We start from the raw sequence: 19,786 nt of genomic DNA, 5'->3' as shown, positions 1-19,786 counted from the left end.
TTCGTATGAGAGGGGAAAGTTCCAGCGAGGAAGAAATGTCCACTCCTTTAAGCCTGAAGGCAAGACTTAAGGCTGAGCGATAGCCTTTCACTGCCGAGACTGAAAGGCGCATTTCCTCCCGCAAATACACGAGGAACTCCGCTATTGCTGGAATAGTGGCATCGAGTGGAGAGATACCCCTTCCACGACACCAACGACAGAAGACTCGCCACTTCGCCTGGTAGACCCTTGCGGATGACTTGCGCAGGTGTCCAGACATCCTGTTCGCAACATGTTGCGAAAATCCTCTCTCTTTGAGGAGATGCTGGATAGTCTCCAGACGTGAAGTCGAAGCGAAGCTACGGCTTTGTGGAAGATGTTGGCGTGTGGTTGTTTGAGTAGCTCGTAACGTGGAGGGAGTTCTCTAGGAACCTACGAGAGGAGTTGCAGAAGGTCCGGGAACCACACTGCGTGATGCCATAGCGGAGCTATCAGGGTCATTGATAGATTGACCGATATTCTGGTCTTGTTGAGCACCCTCCTCATCAGACAGAACGGGGGAAAGTCGTAAACGTCGATGTTGTCCCACCGTTGTTGGAAGGCATCCTGCCAGAGAGCCTTGGGGTCCGGGACTGGGGAGCAGTACAGCGGGAGCTTGAAGTTCAACGCTGTAGTGAACAGATCCACCGTCGGGAAACCCCACAAAGTCAGGACTTTGTTGGCTACTTGAGGATCCAAAGACCACACGGTACTCACTATCTGCATCGTTCTGCTCAGACTGTCGGCGAGCACATTCCTTCTGCCTGGAATGAAGCGAGCCGCTAGTGTGATCGAGTGGACTTCGGACCATCTCAGAATCTCCACTGCAAGATGGGATAGCTGTTCTGAAAAGGTACCTCTCTGCTTGTTGATATAAGCCACCACCGTTGTGTTGTCGCTCATCACCACCACAGAGTGGCCCGCCAGGACTTGGTGGAACTTCTGAAGTGCCAGGAACACGGCCTTCATTTCTAGCAGGTTTATGTGAAGGTACTTTTCTGATTCTGACCACAGGCTTGAGGTCCTGTGGTTCAGAACGTGGGCCCCCCACCCTTTCTTTGATGCGTCCGAGAACAACGTCAAATCCGGGGGAAGGACGAAAAGATCCACTCCCTATCGTAGGTTCTCGTCTGCCACCCACCACTGGAGGTCTGTCTGTTACGCATGACCCACAGGGATAAAAGTGTCCGGGGAATCGTGTCCTTGATTCCACCGGGACTTGAGTCGCCACTGGAGAGATCTCATTCTGAGGCGACCGTTGGGAACGAGACGGGCCAGGGAGGAGAGGTGACCGAGGAGACGTAACCACGTTTGGGCTGGGAGTTCTTCTTGATTGAGGAAAGGCCTCGCGACCTTCCTCAGCCTTGCTATCCTGTCGTCTGATAGGAAGGCTTTGTGGAGATTGGTGTCTATGACCATGCCTAGGTATACCAGTTTCTGAGAGGGCTGCAGAGAGGACTTCTCGAGATTTACCATGATCCCTAGATCCTGGCAAAGTTCGAGAAGCTTGTCTCGGTGGCAAAGAAGGGTTGCCTCCGAGTCCGCTAGGATCAACCAGTCGTCCAGATAACGAAGGAGATGGATGCCGATCCTGTGAGCCCACGATGATATCAGGGTGAACACTCTGGTGAACACCTGAGGGGCTGAGGAGAGACCGAAACACAGCACCTTGAACTGGTAGATCTTGTCGTCTAAGCAAAATCTTAAGTACTTCCTTGAAGAAGGATGGACTGGGATCTGGAAGTACACATCCTTCAGGTCCAGTGTACACATGAAGTCTTGTGGTCTCACTGCAAGTCTGACCGTGTCTGCCGTCTCCATACTGAACGGAGTCTGTTTGACAAACCCGTTTAGGGTTGAGAGGTCGATGACTGGTCTCCAGCCTCCAGACGCCTTCTTTACAAGAAAGTCGACTGTAGAAGCCTGGGGACCCGTCCACTACCTCTTGGAGAGCGTCCTTCTTCAACATGGTCTGGACTTTTGCCCGGAGGGTCTGCCCCCTTACTGATCCCATAGTAAGGGAGCACAATGACACTGGATTCGCTGTCAGGGGAGGTAGAGAAGCTGTGAACAGGACGCGATAACCCTAACCTATTACGGAAATCTTCCAGGTATCTGCCCCGAGTTGCTGCCACCTGCTTGCGCAACTTTGTAGGCATCCCCCCACTGGTGGACATGCAGGGGGACTGCCAATCCTAGCGTCTACGGCCTCGGCCGTTTCCTCTAGGGTTCTTACCTCCCCTGGAGGACTTTTTGCTCCTTCTGCTCTTGGCAGGAAAGGGCTTAGACACCTTCGGCTTTGCTGCTGTCGTCTTCTTTGTGTCCTTAGCTGGACGGGGCTGTTGGGCTGCTGGAGGTTTGTAGGGCCTCGATGTCAGGGCCCTATGGATGAGGGAATCCTGGTTGGACTTCCTCCACCTCTCAGCGGTTAGCTCCACGTCCTTAGGCTCAAACAAACTCTTACCGAGCACGGAAGAGTGTCTGAGCCTGCTAACATCCGAACTGGGGAACCTTCTGGTGGAATCTCTCAGCCACTGCGTCCCGTCGTTTGAGAATCGTATTTGCCCACAAGCTCGAGACTTGGTGGGCCAGAAACTCGATGGTCCGCGTGCCTGAGAGCAAGAATGTCTCCAGTGCCTTCCTGGTGCTTTCTTTGGACAGGTCCTCAGACCGCACCAGGATGCCCAGAGACCCCAGCCAGATGTCAAGCCACAAAGTTGCCTGTATGGCACATTTCGCCACCTTCTCCTGGCTTAGGATCTCAGTAGCTGAATAGGACACGTGCCGGTAGGAGTCTCTCTCGAGAGGGACTCCCCCAGTGAGTTCTTTCACAGAGTGGTGAACTGGAAGACCCAAACAACTCTCCTCAAGGATCTCAAAGTACCTCCTCTGATGGACTCCAGGAGGAGGGAGGAGCTTGTTACCGGCGCTGGATCTAATGGAGGAGGCAACTCCGAGAGCTGGACCTAGAGGGTTTCTGGGTGCCGTAGACACGGTCCAAGACCGTGTCCTTACCCTCACGAGGAGGAATCTCTGGGTCTGGAATCCCGTTGAGGTTCCTCATGAGGGTCAGAACTTGCCAAAACGCATGTTCTGACTCTTGGTGCTCTCCTCCTGAAGGACTGGCAGCAAAGTCTCCCCAGTGGCTCTTCCTGGGGGGACTCGTGGACATCCTCCGAAGGTCTAGCTGGCTCCTGTCTGATCCTCGCCGTCGACTTGGGAATCGTCTTAGAGTCCTTCGGTTCCCTCCTGGGAGGGATACAGGACTCGAGTAGTGATGGGTGCAGGCTCTTTTCCACCCCTGATCGAGAAGACTTCTCAGGGAGAGGCAGAGTTTCCCCCATTGGTGCGATGGGGGAACGGTCCGGCTCGTCCGACTCTCCTGAGGATGGGTAATCCTCATCCGCAGGGGAGGGAGAGAAAGTCTGGGGGGGGGGAGAAGGAGCCTTGTGCAAGGATCTGCGAGGAGACAGGATAGCCCTCGGAGGTGTCTCCACGGAGGGGACTCCTCTCTTCCTCTTCAGGGAGGAGGCAGCCAACACTGATTTGTGACCCAAGTCAGAGAGGACAGGCTTCATAGCCTGCATAAGAGCTCTGACCAGGGTCCCGAACCAGGGCTGCTGGCTGACAGTTGCGCTGTCAGACACTCCCTCTGGAGGGAAGGGGATCGTTCGATCCCTTGGAGGAGTCGACAAACGAGGGTTCGCCTGAAAAGAAGCTGAAATGAGAGAGTCCTTAGACCTGTCCGGGAACCGCCCCTCCTCCGGCAAGTGCACTGTTCTGCGCTTGGGGGGAGGGGAACGAGATGATGACCTGTCAGCCTGACGACGATCGCGCTGGAGGTCGCGCGATGGGCCCTGTCCTGGGTCCCACGTGAAAGGATCGTGTGCCATAGGAATTTCGCGTTCGCACGGGCGCGGGCGTATGAGGTTGGTGGCGCGTAGGCGATGGCGTGCGAGGTTGTTGGCGCGTAGGCAATGGCGCAATGACGAACCCTGCAGCCCCAAGGAAGCCCAAAGCTGTAATAAATCATTGTTATTTACAGGCAAATCAATATTTAAATCCTCCTCCGAGGGAGGAGGGGCAGCTGCCTCGCTATGGGGGGCAACTACGCAATTTACATGGTGTGACTTAACCCTTAGGAAGGGTGGTAAGTCCCGGCCATACTGGCTTTGGCTTGCCCGGGGATTCCATATTCGAGCGATCAAGTACTCGGACAATAAGGAATCCCTGCTCCTCGCTGTCGTTTGTGAAACTGCCGCGGCCTACGTAAGGTGTGTGCGAAGGTGAAAAGTGACTTGTCCCAGGCAGTTGCCCTGGAGTCCCTCAGAAGGGAATCCAGGCTAGGACTCTCCCAATACCACCTCGTCAGGGTATGGGGACATGACAGTATTACACCTAATACTAGGAACACAAGGAAGTATGGTCTACCTGCAGTGGTTTGAGGTCAGCTGTGCAGAGAACCCAGGATGCTGCTTTCTCCGTGGGAGGAGAGGATGAAGAAAAGGATAAGGGCCAGACAGATCTTTTCATTCATGCAGACTAACACCAGGTAACAACCTTCTGCTACTTGTCTATCAAGGAGCCTGAGGTTTAGACCAGCTGTTGTGAAGCCACCACAGGGCCGATAGAAACGTATCGAGCCTCCTGTGGGTCATGTCTTGCAGGTAAGGGGCTGAGAAGAAGGTCTGAAGCTTCAACATCCCCGCTTGTAGGACCTGCGTCACTGAAAGATGCTCCATGAAAGGCAGGGACGTATCTAAGCCCCTGACATCAAGGGCTCTAGGGAGGTGCGACGGAAGGAGGGTTAGGATTCAAGGCAGGGTGTAGCACCCTGCGAATCCAGGCCGAGATGGTACTCCTGGAGACCCTTCTCCTCGCTACCCAGGATCCACGAACGAGACTTGGACCTGGAGACGAACTGCAGCTGTTCTCTGAAGACACCAGCTAGGACCCCCTACCGGCAAGGTAGGAGATGGACTGAGTCATCTGCTACAGGACGGAGACTGGACGGAGTCAAAGCCGGTCCGGCACTCCCGGATTCTGAGACTCAGCAACAAACCTCAGGGACGAACCTGAATGTTGCCTCCCCCTAACCCCCTGAATGGGCGAAGTCGTAAGAGAGACCATGTGACTCGCTAGGCTAAAGATAGGCTAGCAAGAACACTGTCTACCCAGAAAGGTGGTGGGCTGGGGACTTACGTAGTGGTTCGTCAGGGGGTCTCTTTAGAGACTCGAGGACTCGAACCACGTCCCAAGGAGGAGATCTCACCTTCAACTGAGGGCAGGAAAGGACAAGGCTTTGCATGCGAAGGAAGAGTTCCAGCGGGGGGAGAAAAGTTTGTCCCTAGAGCCAGGAGGCAAGACTCAAGGCTGAGGGATAGCCTTTCAGTCAAAACTGAAAGGCACACTTATCCCGCAATCCCACTAGGGGCTCCGCTATTGCTGGAAGCAGCAACGTGTGGAGGGATGCCCTCTCCCTGACACCGGTCACAGAAACTCGCCCTATCGCCTGGGAGACTACTGCGGAAGACTTGCGCAGGTGTCCACGTCTCCTTTTCGCCACTTGTTGCAAAAATCCTCTCTCTTTGAGGAGATGCTGGATAGACTCCCGGCAGGAAGAGGAGCAAGCTACGGAGGCAACACATCGATGGTGTCCCACCGTTGCTGGAAGGCCTCCTACCAGAGGGCCTTGGGATCTGTGACCAGGGAACAGTACAGCGGGAGCTTGCAGCTCATTGCTGTAGCGAACCGGTCCACCGAGGGAGCCCCACCAAGGCAGGACTTGTAGGCTACTTGAGGATCCAAAGACCACTCGGAATGTGGTGTCCGTGACACACTGCTCAGACTGTCGGTGAGCCTATTCCTTTGCCTGGAATCAAGCGAGCTGTCAAGGAGACCGAGGGGGACTCGGACCATCCCGGTATCTCTACCGCAGGATGGGATGGTTGTACTGAAAAGTACCTCCTTGTCTGGGCCAGAAAACCGTCACTGTGGTGTTGTTGATACTCATAACCACAGAGTAGTCCGCCAGGCTAAGTGGAGCTACTGAAAAGCCAGAAACACGGTTTTCGTCTCTAGTAGGACTAGAGAAGGTTCTTCTTGGTTCTGACCCCCGGCCTGAGGACCCGTGGATCAGAACGTGGGCCCCCCCTTTTCTTTGACGCGTCCGAAAACAGCATCAAGTTAGGGGGAAGGACGAGAAGGACCACTTCCTCTTGTAGGCCCTTGTCAGCTTCCCACCCCTATGGGTTCGTCTGTACCGGTTGTCACCTAGGGGTCTCGGCGTCTGGGGAGACGTGCCCCCAACTCCCCCGCGCCCCGAGTCGCCACTGAAGAGAACTCAACCTGGGGTGACTGTGGAAACCAGACGGGCCAGGGAGGAGAGACGTAACAACCTTGGGTTGGAGGGTCTTCTCGTGTGAGGAAAGGTCTCACGGCCTTCCTCTGCCTTGGTACCCTGACGTCTGAAGGGAAGGCTACGGGAGATAGGAGCCTAAGACCAGGCTTGGTATACCAGACTCCGAGCGGGCTGCGGGGTGGACTCCTCGAGGACCACCATGATCTTTAGAACTTGGTAAAGTCCGAGGAGCTTGTCCCGATGACGAAGAAGGGAAGCCTTCGAGTCTGCCAGGATCAGCCAGCCACCCAGGAAACGGAGTGGCCGGATGCCGATGCTGAGAGCCCGTGAAGAGATCCGAGAAGAAGTATCGGAGAACTGTTGAGGTGCCGTGGAGAGGCCGAAGCACAGCCCTTGAACTGATATACCCGCCTTCCAGGCAGACTCCAAAGTACTTCCTTGAAGATGGGTGAACCAGGACTGGAAGTACGAGTCCTACCAGACCAGTGTACCCATGAAGACTTGTGGTTTCACCGCAAAGCTGACCGCGTCTGCTGTCGCTATGCTGAACGGAGACTGTTTGACAACCCTGTACAGAGTCAAGAAGGGAAGGAGATGATTACGGAGGCCTCGAAACCCGTTGGCCACCTCTTGGAGGGGCGCCTCTCCGACATGGACTGGACTTCCGCCCGCAGGACCCGTCCCCTCACTGATCCCTACCCAGGGAGGAGGGAGGGGCTCAAAACCAACCGGGACTGTTGAAGGAGACAAGCTCGGAGAGCTGGCCCTCGGCCTAGTCTTTGGCGCTCTCCATTCCCAGAGACCAGGGCAAGCTGCACTGGCGTAAGGGAGTCCTTGGGTGAGTAGAACTCGGTCCAGGACCGAATCCTTCCCTTACCGAAGAGGAATCTCAGAATCTGGGATCCACTTGAGATTCCTCCTGGGGGCCAGAACCTGCCAGAACGCAAGTTCCGACCCCTGGAGCCCCTCCTCTTGATAGACTGGCAGCAAGGTCTCCCATCCCCGGAGGCTCTTCCTGGGGAGACTCGTAGACATGCCCCAAGGGTCCAACTGGATCCTCTCGGATCCTTGCGGAAGACAGGGCCTCAGGATCCCTCCTAGGAGGGAAACAGGACCCCAGCGATGAAGGATGTAAGGCTTCGACCCCTCCGCACGATAGGACCCTCAGGAAGAGGCGGGGATTCTCCCTATGGAGTGAAGGGGGAGAGGACCGGGTCTTCCGACCCTCCTGGGGATGGGCAAAGCTCATCCGCAGGGGAGGGGAGATGGAGTCTGAGGAGGGCTCATCGCCCGCGTAAGGACTCGCGAAGGTACAGGATAGTCCTTGGGATGATACCATGCCAGGGATTCCTCTCACCCCCTTCAGGGGGAGAGGAAGCTGCTACTGATTAGTGACCCCAGTCAGAAGGCACAGGCTCATCGCCTGCTTGAGCGCTCTGACGACGGCATCCCACCAGGGATGCCGACCAATCCTCGCGCTGATAGGGAGTCCCTCTGGAGGGAAGAGGATCGTTCGATCCTCTGGGGGAGATGACACATGAGGGTTCACCCGTAGAGAATCTGCAGTGAAGGGAGAAGAGACCTTTGACCTGTCCGGAAACCTCCCCCCCCCCTTCCGGAGAGGGCGCTGCTCTGCGCTGCGGGGGAGGGAAACGCGGAGGAGGCCAGACTGCCATAAGCCCTGATGTAAACAGGGCGCGGTCGTGTCGGAGAACGGTGCGCCGATCACGCGAAAAGCACAGATCTGGGTAGCGAGGGAATAAAGCATGCGTAGCAGAATAACTGCGCCCGCATGCCCGCGTACCCGAGTGGGCGTGGGCGAATCGGCGACCGCGTGAATGATCCCCACGTCTGAAGATTGCTGGCGCTTGCGCGTGAAAGATCGTGGGCGAGGGAAACCATCCCACGCGCGAACGATCTCGGCGAACAAAGATCGCCAGTACTAGCGCCGTCGGCGATTGCATGTGGGAAACCATCCCACGCGCGGAGGAATAACGCTGACGATCTTCGGTGCCTACGCGAGTATGAAGATCGTCGGCGCTAGCGCGAGGAGACAGTGAGCGGGGACCCATAGTGCCTGCATGCGAATGATTTCCAACTACAGTATGTAAGATGATCGACGGCGAATCGCGCGAGCCCGGACGATCTTCGACGCTCACGCGTAAGGGAAGATTATCGGCGTTCATGCGCGAGAGAAGATAGACGGCGATCACGAGCGGGAACCTCGGGGCCCGCGCGGAGGCGATATACGACGATCGCGAGCGGGAAACCGCACGCTGACGATCCGTGCGATGATTGCATGAGCCTCAATGGTCGCACGCGGGAAACCATCCCGCGAAAGGAACGATCTTCGGCGCTCACGCGTACTGTGAAGATTGTCGGCGCTCGCGCGCCTAGCGCCGAATCCGAAGATCGGCGGCGAACGGCCTTCGACGATCGCGTGTGGAGAACCGCGCGCGGATGGCCTCGTTGCCGTGCGCGGGAAACCATCCAGAGCACAGAACGATCATCGGAGCTTATGCATACTAAGATGATCGTCGGCGCTTCCGCTTAGCGCCGGATCCGAAGATCGCCGGCTAACGGCCGTCGATGATCGCGTGCGGAAACCGCGCACGGGAAACCATCCCGCGCACAGACCAATCCTCGGCGCTTACGCACACTAAGAAGATCGTCAGAGCTTGCGCGCCTAGCGCTGGATCTGAAGATCGCCGGCTAACGACCGTTGCCGGGTTGACGATCGCGAGCGGAAGGGCTTTGAAGGTCACGCTCGGGAAACCATCCCGCGCGCGGGCGATCATCAACGCTTACGCGTAGCGCGAACAGAAGATCGTCGCCTAAGGACCCTCGACGATCGCGAGATCGCACGCAGGAAACCATCCCGCGCGCGGACGATCAACAACGCTTACGTGTTAGCGCGAAAAGAAGATCGTCGGCTAACGATCGTCGACGATCGCGAGATTGCGCGCGGGAAACCATCCCGCGCGCGGGCGATCATCAACGCTTACGCGTTAGCGCGAACAGAAGATTGTCGGGTAAATCGTCGACGATCGCGAGATCGCGGGCGGTCTTCAGCGCTTATGCGTGAGTGAAGATCGTAAGCTCCTGCACAACAGAAGATCGTCGGAAAAGGTTGAAGGATCGCTAACTCGTAGATCAGGAACTGGGATATGTCCCTAAAAGGGAGAACATCCCCTGAAGAGGACCAGGAGGTCTACTTCAGTGCCGACGATCAACTGAGGGACTGCTAAATACTCCGAGGAGTGGTCTCTGTGAGGTACCTTTCCCGCGCACGGGAGAGGTGGCCTTCGTAGAAGAGACTTAGAGACACCGAAGGCTGAACTGCTGGTGAGCGCCAGTGCGCTATCTCAGGAAACCCAACGATGTGCGCAAATGCGCAGGGAACGTTGGTAGCAGCCTAACTGAATACTGGAACAGGGTGTCTCTAAGGCAGTCTCAGGAACAGCAGGAACAGCAGTCGAGCGATAGCGCGTAAGGAAACGTTGGCGCGCAGGTGATACCTGGCACTTAAGGGACTTACTCAGGGTGTGAGAAAGTCTCTCCTGCCCCGAAGGGAGGAGCCCGTTAGATAACGGGGGCGTGGGCGCCCAAGGCGCGTCTGCAGTCAGGAACGGATACAGCAGGCAACAGGAACACTGAGGGACAAGAGACCAAGGGTCTAACGTAGCCTGAGTAGCGAGGCCCCGAGGGGATAGTTGCAAGACCCCGAAGGGTCAATGCAACGAGAAACCGAAGTTTCTCCGTCACTAAACATCGAAGTGTAGAAGTGACTAAAGTTACGAGAGCCCGAGGGAACTGTGTAACTAAGATCCGAGACCCCGAAGGGTCAGGGAAAAAGAGAAACCGAAGTTTCCCTGACACTAACACCGAAGTGCTAGTGACTGAACAGCAAGCTGTTGACGATAGGAACAATCCTCCGAAGAGGAGTCTCTATGAGTGGTCTCTCTCGCGAACGAGAGAGGTGAGCACTTCGTAGAAGAAACTGGTGAAGGAGCCCCGAAAGGCCGTGAGATCAGCAGACGTAAACAGGAACAATCCTCCGAAGGGGAGTCTCTGTGAGTGTCCTCTCACGCGAACGGGAGGGGACACTTCGTAGAAGAGACAAAAGGAGCGATCCTCCGAGGAGGAGCCCTCAGTGCGGCCTCCCTCGCATACGAGAGAGGGCCGGACTGATCCTGCAGCTGCTCAGCCCCTTGAGCGTAGCAACAGAAGCGACCGCTCAGCCCCGAGAGCATAGTCGCTAGTACCATGGTCTAGCCTTGCAACTGCTCAGCCCCTTGAGCAAGTCACAAGGGCTGCCGCTCAGCCCCAAGAGCATAACCGCCAAGGACCAAGGAAAGTAAAAGGGAAGTTAACTAACTACCCTGGAGGCGAACCTCCTTATCGTTCTAGGATGCAATGAAGAGCTGGCAGTAGTCACGGGGGAACTTCTAAGAGAAGGGAACACCCCTGACGAACGCCTTGAGAGATGGCGGCGAAGCCGACTCTCCCAGGATAAACAGGACAGCTCTGCTTCGAAGGCACACAACAGGCACGAAGAAACAGCATCGTAAACTGGAAAATAAAACAGAATAATTATTTAACAGAAATTCCCCCCGGGCGAAACTCCGAAGAGAAACCCCGAGGGAAAGAACATAAGAACGAAAGAAGGTATGTGCCCCCCCTCCCCCACCCGGCATGCCCAGGTGAGGGGGGGGGGGGGGGTGGACGAAAGTTAACAAAACAGAATTATAACATGATAATTATGCAACTGACTTTGAATGTTCCAAGGATCACTGACCCCCAAAGGGACGTGAGCCCTGAGCTGAAAAGTTAAAACACAATTATATTCCTAAAAATAATTGAGACAAATAAGACGAAATAGCAACTCGGTTCTGAGAAGCTATCGTAGGCATAGTACGGAGTAAGAGGTAAACGACCTCAAGAGAAGGGCCGGTCTCCACAAAAGGCAACCATGGTGGCCTAGTAGTGAAAGGCCGTCATCACGAAAAGATCGTGGTGACCTAAGCCGGCGAAACTCTAGTAGACGTACACAACACCGAAAGCAAAGGAAACTTACTATTTTCTATACACAAAAATATATATAAACATCAGTAATGTTTAAATATAATAAGTATAAGAAAAGGTAAGTTAAAAGACAAAACAATAATGGCCATCAAGTGAGGATAGGAGCGGAGACCTCCGATCACTATCCGAGCCAAAAGTAAAGTGGAGTATTCTCCGGTGTGTGTGAGGGGGAAGGGTAGCTAGCTACCCCTCCCTACCTCTCCCCCCCGCTAACTAGCGGGTGGGTAGGAAATCCTCATTAAAACTTTATGGGTCGTCATCGGCTGTGCCGAAGTAATCACCCCATGCAAATAGCGTGGTTTGCATTTCAGTTACGGAACAAATCCCTTTTGGACTTCTTCTTCCGGCGCCGGGCAAACCTCTCCCACTGGGAGGTAGACCACTCCCTACACTCACCGCAAACATTACCCTTTTCACACCATTGGCCCCTACAATGAGGACACAAGGTGTGAGGATCTGTGTCGACCGCCGACATAAAGGTCCCACAAGGGCGGTCAGGTAAACCAGGACACGTACGCATATTAATAGAAGCCAACTTCACACACTCTGTAGAAAAAGAAAAAGCAAAACAGATTGATGGCAGTCAAAGCAAGGGTGAGAGCAGACACGTCTGTTCATCACCCGAGCCAAAAGCAAAGTGAAGTATTCACAGGTGTGTGTGGGGGAGGGGGGGTAGCAAGCTAACCCTCCCTACCCCTGCTAACTAGCGGTGGGGTAGTAAACCCTCGTCAAAACTCTAATGGCTCGTCATTTCAGCTACACCGAAGTAATAACCCATATTAAATAGCGTGGTTTGTATTTCAGTTAAGGAACAAATGATAGTTTAATTGCTAGCGAAAATGAAATTCGCTAAAAGAAATGGGAGAGTGCTGGCTAGTTTGATGTTTTTCTCTATATGTTTAATAGGGGCAGGGGCATAATATCTTACGTATCGGTTGATTTAAATGTGAAGTATGTTTTTCACTCTAAGTCCATTGTCTACACTTGAGAGACTGAAGGGACTTACTGCGCATGCGTTTTTTTCCATGGATTGCGGAGCTTTCTGTTCATTTACAATAACATATCTGTCAGGTGGTTTTTTAAAACCAATTAACAGCTTACAAGTAGTTCTTCATAAGTTCCCGGATGTTCTTTTACAACACCTATCCCCACACCCTTTTCTCTTCAATTTCATCATGGCTTCCATATGTCAAGGTTGTTCTCTGAGGGAGTGGGAGATACATTCCCTCTTTTTCAGAGAAAATAAATGGGCATACGAGTTCCTACAGAACCATGGAGTCATCCCTTCAGATGTTCAGTGCCCCTCCTGCCAACAGCCATGTGTCTTTAGATCTCAAGTTAATCAGTTTGCTTGTAATCGATCAGTCAAGGTTGCTAAGAAGGGAAAGCGTCGTGCATGCGGTTTTTCCATAACCGCATTTAAGGGCACTTTCTTGGAAAAGGCTCACGTCCAAGCATGGGAAATACTGCTATTCGTGAATCTTTTCCTTGAAAGGGCTTTTTCGCACGGTGATGTCCCCTTTAACCTTGGCTGGACATTACAAACTTTGGTTAACTGGAGGTCTTATTGTTCGGAAGTCTCGGAAAATTACTGCCAGAACTTGCTGGCTATTGGTGGGCCTGGCATTGTCGTCGAAGTGGATGAATCCAAGTTTGGGAGGTCGAAATATAACAGAGGTAGGCCTTTGTCTGGTGTGTGGTTCTTCAGTGGCATGGAGCGGGAGAGCAAAAATCTGTTTGTGGTTTCTTTGGTGGACCAACCAAGAAATGCCAAGAGCCTTGTGCCCTTGATAGAACGTTATATCAAGGAGGGGAGCGTAATCCAGTGATTCATGGAAAGGATACAAAGATCTCGCCACTGCGGGGTATGTGCACCTCACTGTGAATCATTCACAAAACTTTGTGGATCCCCAGACAGGTACACTTACTCAAAACATCGAAAGGCTGTGGCAGGATATCAAGAGTTACGTTCTCCATGGCGGAATTCAAAAAGAATATTCTATTCAATATTTATCTCGGTATGTCTTTATCCGCCAGGTAAAAATTATTATAATATGTATTTTAATGCCCAATTTCATTTTTTCAATAATTAGCAAGCTAAAGTATGCTGATTTTTCCAGCACAAGAGGTCCGAATGCTTACATAATTTCCTGCTTCAAGCCGCCAAACTGTACCCAACCCATCTACGTCTACGACAGGGTCAGTGATAGTTCTTCCTTTGTCAATGGAAGACCCTCGGCCTTCGACCTCCCAAACTTAAGGTAAGGATTTATTTGTGAATTGTGATTTTGTTTAAGTTTGTGACCTGGGAAGGGGGTCCGGGGGCTTGCCTCCGCCTAGGGGTTGTGACCTGGGAAGGTTTGTGACCTGGGAAGGGGGTCCGGGGGCTTGCCCCCGGCTAGGGGTGGTTGTGACCTGGGAACTACTAGGTTAGGTTAGGTGGGTTTGTTAGGTTCTGTACCCTTTTACAAATTTCAAAAGTGTTAAATATTCATGTTTGGCCTATTTTCCGCCACTTACATTATCTATATATTTTTCCAACTGGTTATCTTGTTTTTATTTTTCATTTCTGATCATTATCATTGCTGTAAACCACTCTTTTATGACATTTCCCCACCCTAAAAACCCTGGTTTCCCACTGGGGTCCCCCATAATTGCCTTTATTTAAGGGGGCCAAAAACTCATGAACGGGTGGTTTGCCCCAATAATCAAGGTCAGAAATGCATAGAACACAAGATAACGAGTGGGAAAAATATATGGTTCATGTATTTGGCTAAAAATTAAGTATCATATATTTACCGGAGCTATTGTACAATTAGGCAAAAATTGTGGTATCATTTTACTGTATTACAGGGCAATATAACCTAGGAAAAAAACTACTTTTTTTTATAGAAAAAATTCTCCTCTCTTCGCACAACAAATACTCGCTACTTACCATTACTTCCATAAATTAACTTTTTTTTCACTTTTAATAAGGCATTTGCGCAGATAATATAAGGAAATTAAGTGTTTTGTCTTCATATGTATACCCGAGAAAAATATAAATTACAACAAAAGCAGTTGATGGGAGTCTACCGAAGTTTAACCTTCAAGACTTTGGGCCAGTGTACGCCAATGAAGCCACGGAGAACTTTTACAGTCCATTGACCAAATGGTACCCAAATTTCAAGTGGGGGACGATCAAGGCCCCAACACCCTACTGGATTACTTACACTATATATAACTAATTAAATATTAATCCTATTCCAAATAAAGATACATGTACTAAATCCTTACTCTAATCAGTTTCTGGAAAACGGCAGCTAACCGTGTATGTATGATATCAGCCACCTGTATGTATTATTATGTCTAACTAGTTAGAATGCGGTAGCGTAAGGAGAGGTTGCAACCCCCCCCCCCCCCCCCCCCCCCCCCCGTAAAGTAGGTAGGTAAGGACACGGATTGTAGGTTAGGTTAGGGGGGAAAGTTGAGGTTAGTTGATGTCTATTTTTAATCAACGTGTGAGGATCTGGCCGCTGATATACAATGGCTCAGGTAGCTAAATCAGTTAAGTATAACCTTCAGGAGTGATTGATAATTAGTTGAATGGCTCTAGAGTTGGCAACCCGTAAACTTAATTAAAGTGAGAAAAATATTCAAAATTTGCAAGTCTTCCTCGGCTACATTTTCCTTCAAGTTACAACACAAAATGGCTTTTTCCAACCGGGAAAAGTAACTATATATACTTAAAATATATTTGGTTAATACTTACATTAATCAATTGAAGAAAAAAACACTAAAATTGTATATTATTCGGAAACATTTATTTTGCGTTTAACAGCAGGGAAAGCAAAGTTGTTCCAACAACGAATACGGAGACATAAATAGAATAAATAAAATTATTCCTTGTAACCGTTGACTTGAATGTATTTTAGAGAGATTATCAAAATTCATGAACATTACGTAGATCCTTTATATATCATAGGACGTGCTATATCCTTTGAAAGGTTGAAATGATGTATGTAGGTCTATCCTCAGAAAGCGAGGTTAAATGAAAACCCCAATGTCATAATACACAACTTATGTAATATTAAGATATCGTTATCATAGTTCATAGAATATATGAACTTTATATAATTTTGAGCAAAATTAATTATCAATGAATATTCTATAGGCTCCCCTACCTTACAGAATATTCTACGTAAGATATGTAGAAATACGATTTTATAATGTATAACAAGCCTAAAAACAGAAAATATTGAAAATCATTACATAAATATAGGAAACTATCCAAACATAAAGCATTAACATGTTTTGTTATATTATGAGGTACGAGAGACAAAGGACCCCATAACTCTCTAGCGTTAGTATCTTAACGGGTGGCTGATGCCCTAGCCAATCTATTATTATTATCACTTCCTAAGCTACAACCCTAGTTGGGAAAACAGGATGCTTTAAGCCCAGGGGCTCCAACAAGGAAAATAGCCCAGTGAGGAAATGAAAGAAAGGAAAATAAAATATTATAAGAAATGTAAGAACATTAAAATAAATACCACCTATATAAGCTTATTTGAATACCGAATGTAAGCCTCAATTATTTTACTTAATACCTCACTAAACACAGCAAACAGAATTAAGAAGTAATTTGGACAAGTTTTATGACGTCACAAAAACGTATTTTCCTTAATATAGATAATTATTTGGTAACTAAAATTTATCCCTCTGATAGAATATGTTATCAAAACATATCATATGGGACTGCCTCCATATAGTTTAAAGAAAATACATCTCTAATTCCACTAAAGAAAAAAAAATCTTCCGCTCCGTCTCATAGCTAGAGCGTTTGAAAGCAATTTATGGAAATTCGGCCAGGTTTTTCAGATAGCAACTGGAAAATGTGGCCAGGAAGCTGTTCACACACACACACACACACACACACACACACACACACACACACACACACACCCACTATTCTATCTTATTTCTCTTCCTCTTGTTTTTATTTTTCAAGTTTTTATAGTTAATATACAAAAGATTTATCTTAATGTTATTTTTCTTTAAATATTTAATTTCAGTGGTTAATTACTTCTCTTGTAGTTTCCTTATTTCCTTTCTGTACTGGGCTACTTTCACTGTTTAAACCCTCGGGCTTATAGCATTCTGCTCTTTCAAATAGGGTTATAGCTTAGAAATTAATAATAATAATAATAATAATAATAATAATAATAATAATAATAATAATAATAATAATAATAATAATAATAATAATAATAATGATAATAATAATAATAATGAAACACGACCAAAAGACGACGTTTTGTTTGCCTGATTTCCAGACGCATAGAAAACGTGATTTTCCATCCCAAAGTCGTTCGTAGCAGTCTTCATCAAAATATTAGAAATGCCTGTTTACTTAAATGAGCTAATTATCTATTGGATTTGCTTTGCCCCATGTTTACTTTGCTCGCAATTAAACATTATCTCACTGCTCTGCGCAGTAGCCCCGTGGGCTAGTATTTCGGTGTTAATTATCAATTATTAAAAACTTCGTCGGCATATATTTCCGTTACACTTAATTTGCAGAAGAATCGAGTAACTTTTTCACATGAGTCATCTAAAAATGTATGAAAACAAGTGAAAAATAACAGATATCCGAATTTAGTTGAACCTGTAATAATAGTCCTACCCCAGATTAAAAAAAAAGAAAAAAAAAAAAACGTTCAAATTCTTGAGATCCGACAAAAAATTAAAGCAAAAAATGTCATAATGTCTGTCCAGAATGTCATGAAACATAGAGTAGGTTTCCGACGTTGCCGCTTTGCGCCAATTTCATTCATTAAATCTCACTTAAGGCGAAAAAACAGTGTAGATTTGGCATACACTTTGCCACATCTCTCTCTGTCTCAGGTCAGGAAGTTTAAGTAGCTTATCACTTTGGTTCTGATACCCAAGCGTGACGGTTTAAGATGGAAGGCTCCCCACGACAGCAATTAAGTGCTCAGAAGTGCGTTTTACGAAGGGACAGTTCTCGGTTATTATGTCAGAAAGAAAATTCCAACGCTGGATACATTCTACTTGAAGTCTAAGAAAATATTGGATTTAGTGGATGCAGAGAATCTTTACGTAAGATACTTAAAGAAATTGGATTTAAATACGGAAGAGTTAACGGGCGGAAATTTCTACTGGAGAGAAGTGATATTGCAAGTGCCAAGACCAAGTTCTTACGTGAAATGAAAAATATTAGGGGTACAGGAAAAAAGTCTGATATAATTCTGGATGAAACCTGGATTAATCAGAATTATCCAGTCACCAAGTGTTGGATGGATGAAAGTTCGACAGGAGCAACTGGAATAAACCCACCAAGCGGGAAAGGGAGTAGAATTATCATTTTGCATGCTGGATCTGAGCAAGGATTCGTGCCAAATGCACAGTTGGTATTCCAAGCAAAGAACGACGGTGACTATCACCACCAAATGAGTCACATTGTATTCGAAAAATGGTTTCAAGAGCAGCTCATACCCAATATACCACAACAGTCCGTCATAATTATGGACAACGCATCATACCATTCAGTGCAAAGTGACAAACCTCCTACCATGACAAGCACAAAGGGAGCGATCCAAGACTGGTTAAGAAATAAAGGTGAAAATCCCCCAGAATATCTGACGAAGTGTGAATTGCTTGAAATGGTGAAAGCAGTGAAACATGAAAATGCTCCAAAATATGTCATCGACAAAATAGCTTTGGAAAAAAGTCACAGGGTCGTAAGGCTCCCACCCTATCACTGCCATTATAGTGCAATTGAACTCATTTGGACGCAGGTTAAAGACTATGTAGCCAAAAGGAATACATTTAAAATGGCAGATCTAACATCTTTGCTGCAAGTGACACTGTCATGCGTGACAGCAGAAAATTGGAAAAATGCCGTTAATCATGTTGAAGACATCATTATAAAAGACACAGAGAATGATGTTGCTGTGAATCAGTTTGTTGATTCATTTACTATAGAAGTAACTTCATCTGATGAAGAATAGTACAGAACACATTAATGCTGAAAAACACTGGAGGATTATCTTGATTTAATTTAATGAAAACTTCTGTTTTATTTTGTTGTTTAGTTTTATCCTGTGATGGTAAACAACACATATTTTTGTAAACAATTTATTTTATGGGAAAAATCTTTATCGTTTTCACTGCATACATTTGTTTTACTCCTTGTTTCTATTTTAGAGGTTTCATCCTCATATGAGAATTTACTTCCTGTTAACCAAGACAAATTTATTTTTATACTAAAACAGTGCCTTATTTTAAAGAAAATGTCTATTAATTCTATCGTTTCATTATCCTAAAATCCAAGAAATTGTTTTAATGGAGAAAAGTATTATTTTATGAAATATTTGATGTTTGGCACATTCATCAATTATACAACAAATATGGAGGGAGAGAGAGAGAGAGAGAGAGAGAGAGAGAGAGAGAGAGAGAGAGAGAGAGAGAGAGAGAGAGAGAGAGAGAGAGAGAGAGAGAGAGAGAATGACGATGCCAGGCTACAGATATCTCCAAGAACTTGACTACACATTTGATAATGTTCAAATATAAACTGATTCAATCAGAATTCAAATTACATTAAGATTCCAGTATTGTACTGAACTAGATTGATCGTAGGGTACAGAACGTTAAATTTTTATTTCCATCTGAGATGGATCTCTTCAAAGTTGTAGAAATACTGTGATCTGTATTAAAGGACATTTACTTGTCTCCCGTACTTTGTATGGTGCTCGAACTCTCTCTAAAAAAAATTTTTTACATGAATGTTTTTAAAATAAACAAAGCAATCAACTTTATGAGCTGTTTTCGAAACACAAGGTCAACTTAATCCACAACAACCATTCAGCTTTTGTGTGACTGGAAAGATCCAGATTATGGGATTAAAAAGGAAATTTTACGACCGTATTAAAGGACCCGGAATGGAAGGATGCTGGGATTAGCTTGAGTCAGATTAAAAGTCTTGAGGAAGTTTAGCATCGCCGCAAACCTACTAGATGTTTCATGACATTCTGGACAGACTTTTATAGTGGAATTTTCCTCTTCCATAAATAATGGAATGGGCTAAATCTTGGGAAGCGTTAGCATTGATTTCATACTTTAGGGCGTAAACGTCAAATGTACTACCAGTGGCAGTTGACAAGGTTGTTGTAGTCCAGATTGATCCACATCTACGGCTCTTGTTTACTTAATTAAGCAGCCCGTGACCTAAACTGAAATACAGTAATCAATATGATAAATAGTTTTGTCTTGTAGAAGTTACTTACACATAACCAGTTACAGTAATGTAATTACTGCTAA

General features: G+C 48.1%; 1 protein-coding gene across 1 annotated transcript in view; it reads right to left on the bottom strand.

Moving 5' to 3' along the window:
• Polr3A (RNA polymerase III subunit A) overlaps nt 1–15,291 on the bottom strand; it is a 342,849-nt gene extending 327,558 nt beyond the window's left edge. Inside the window, exon 1 of the mRNA XM_068379133.1 lies at nt 15,216–15,291. The gene's annotated coding sequence lies outside the window, so the exon portion shown is untranslated. The remainder of the gene's footprint in view (nt 1–15,215) is intronic.
• Nucleotides 15,292–19,786: the final 4,495 nt, after the last annotated feature.

The sequence above is a fragment of the Palaemon carinicauda genome, chromosome 8 (genome assembly GCF_036898095.1).
Source record: "Palaemon carinicauda isolate YSFRI2023 chromosome 8, ASM3689809v2, whole genome shotgun sequence".
Taxonomy (NCBI): domain Eukaryota; kingdom Metazoa; phylum Arthropoda; class Malacostraca; order Decapoda; family Palaemonidae; genus Palaemon; species Palaemon carinicauda.
Note: the sequence above shows the minus strand (reverse complement) of the source record. Positions and strands in the feature narration are given on the sequence as shown.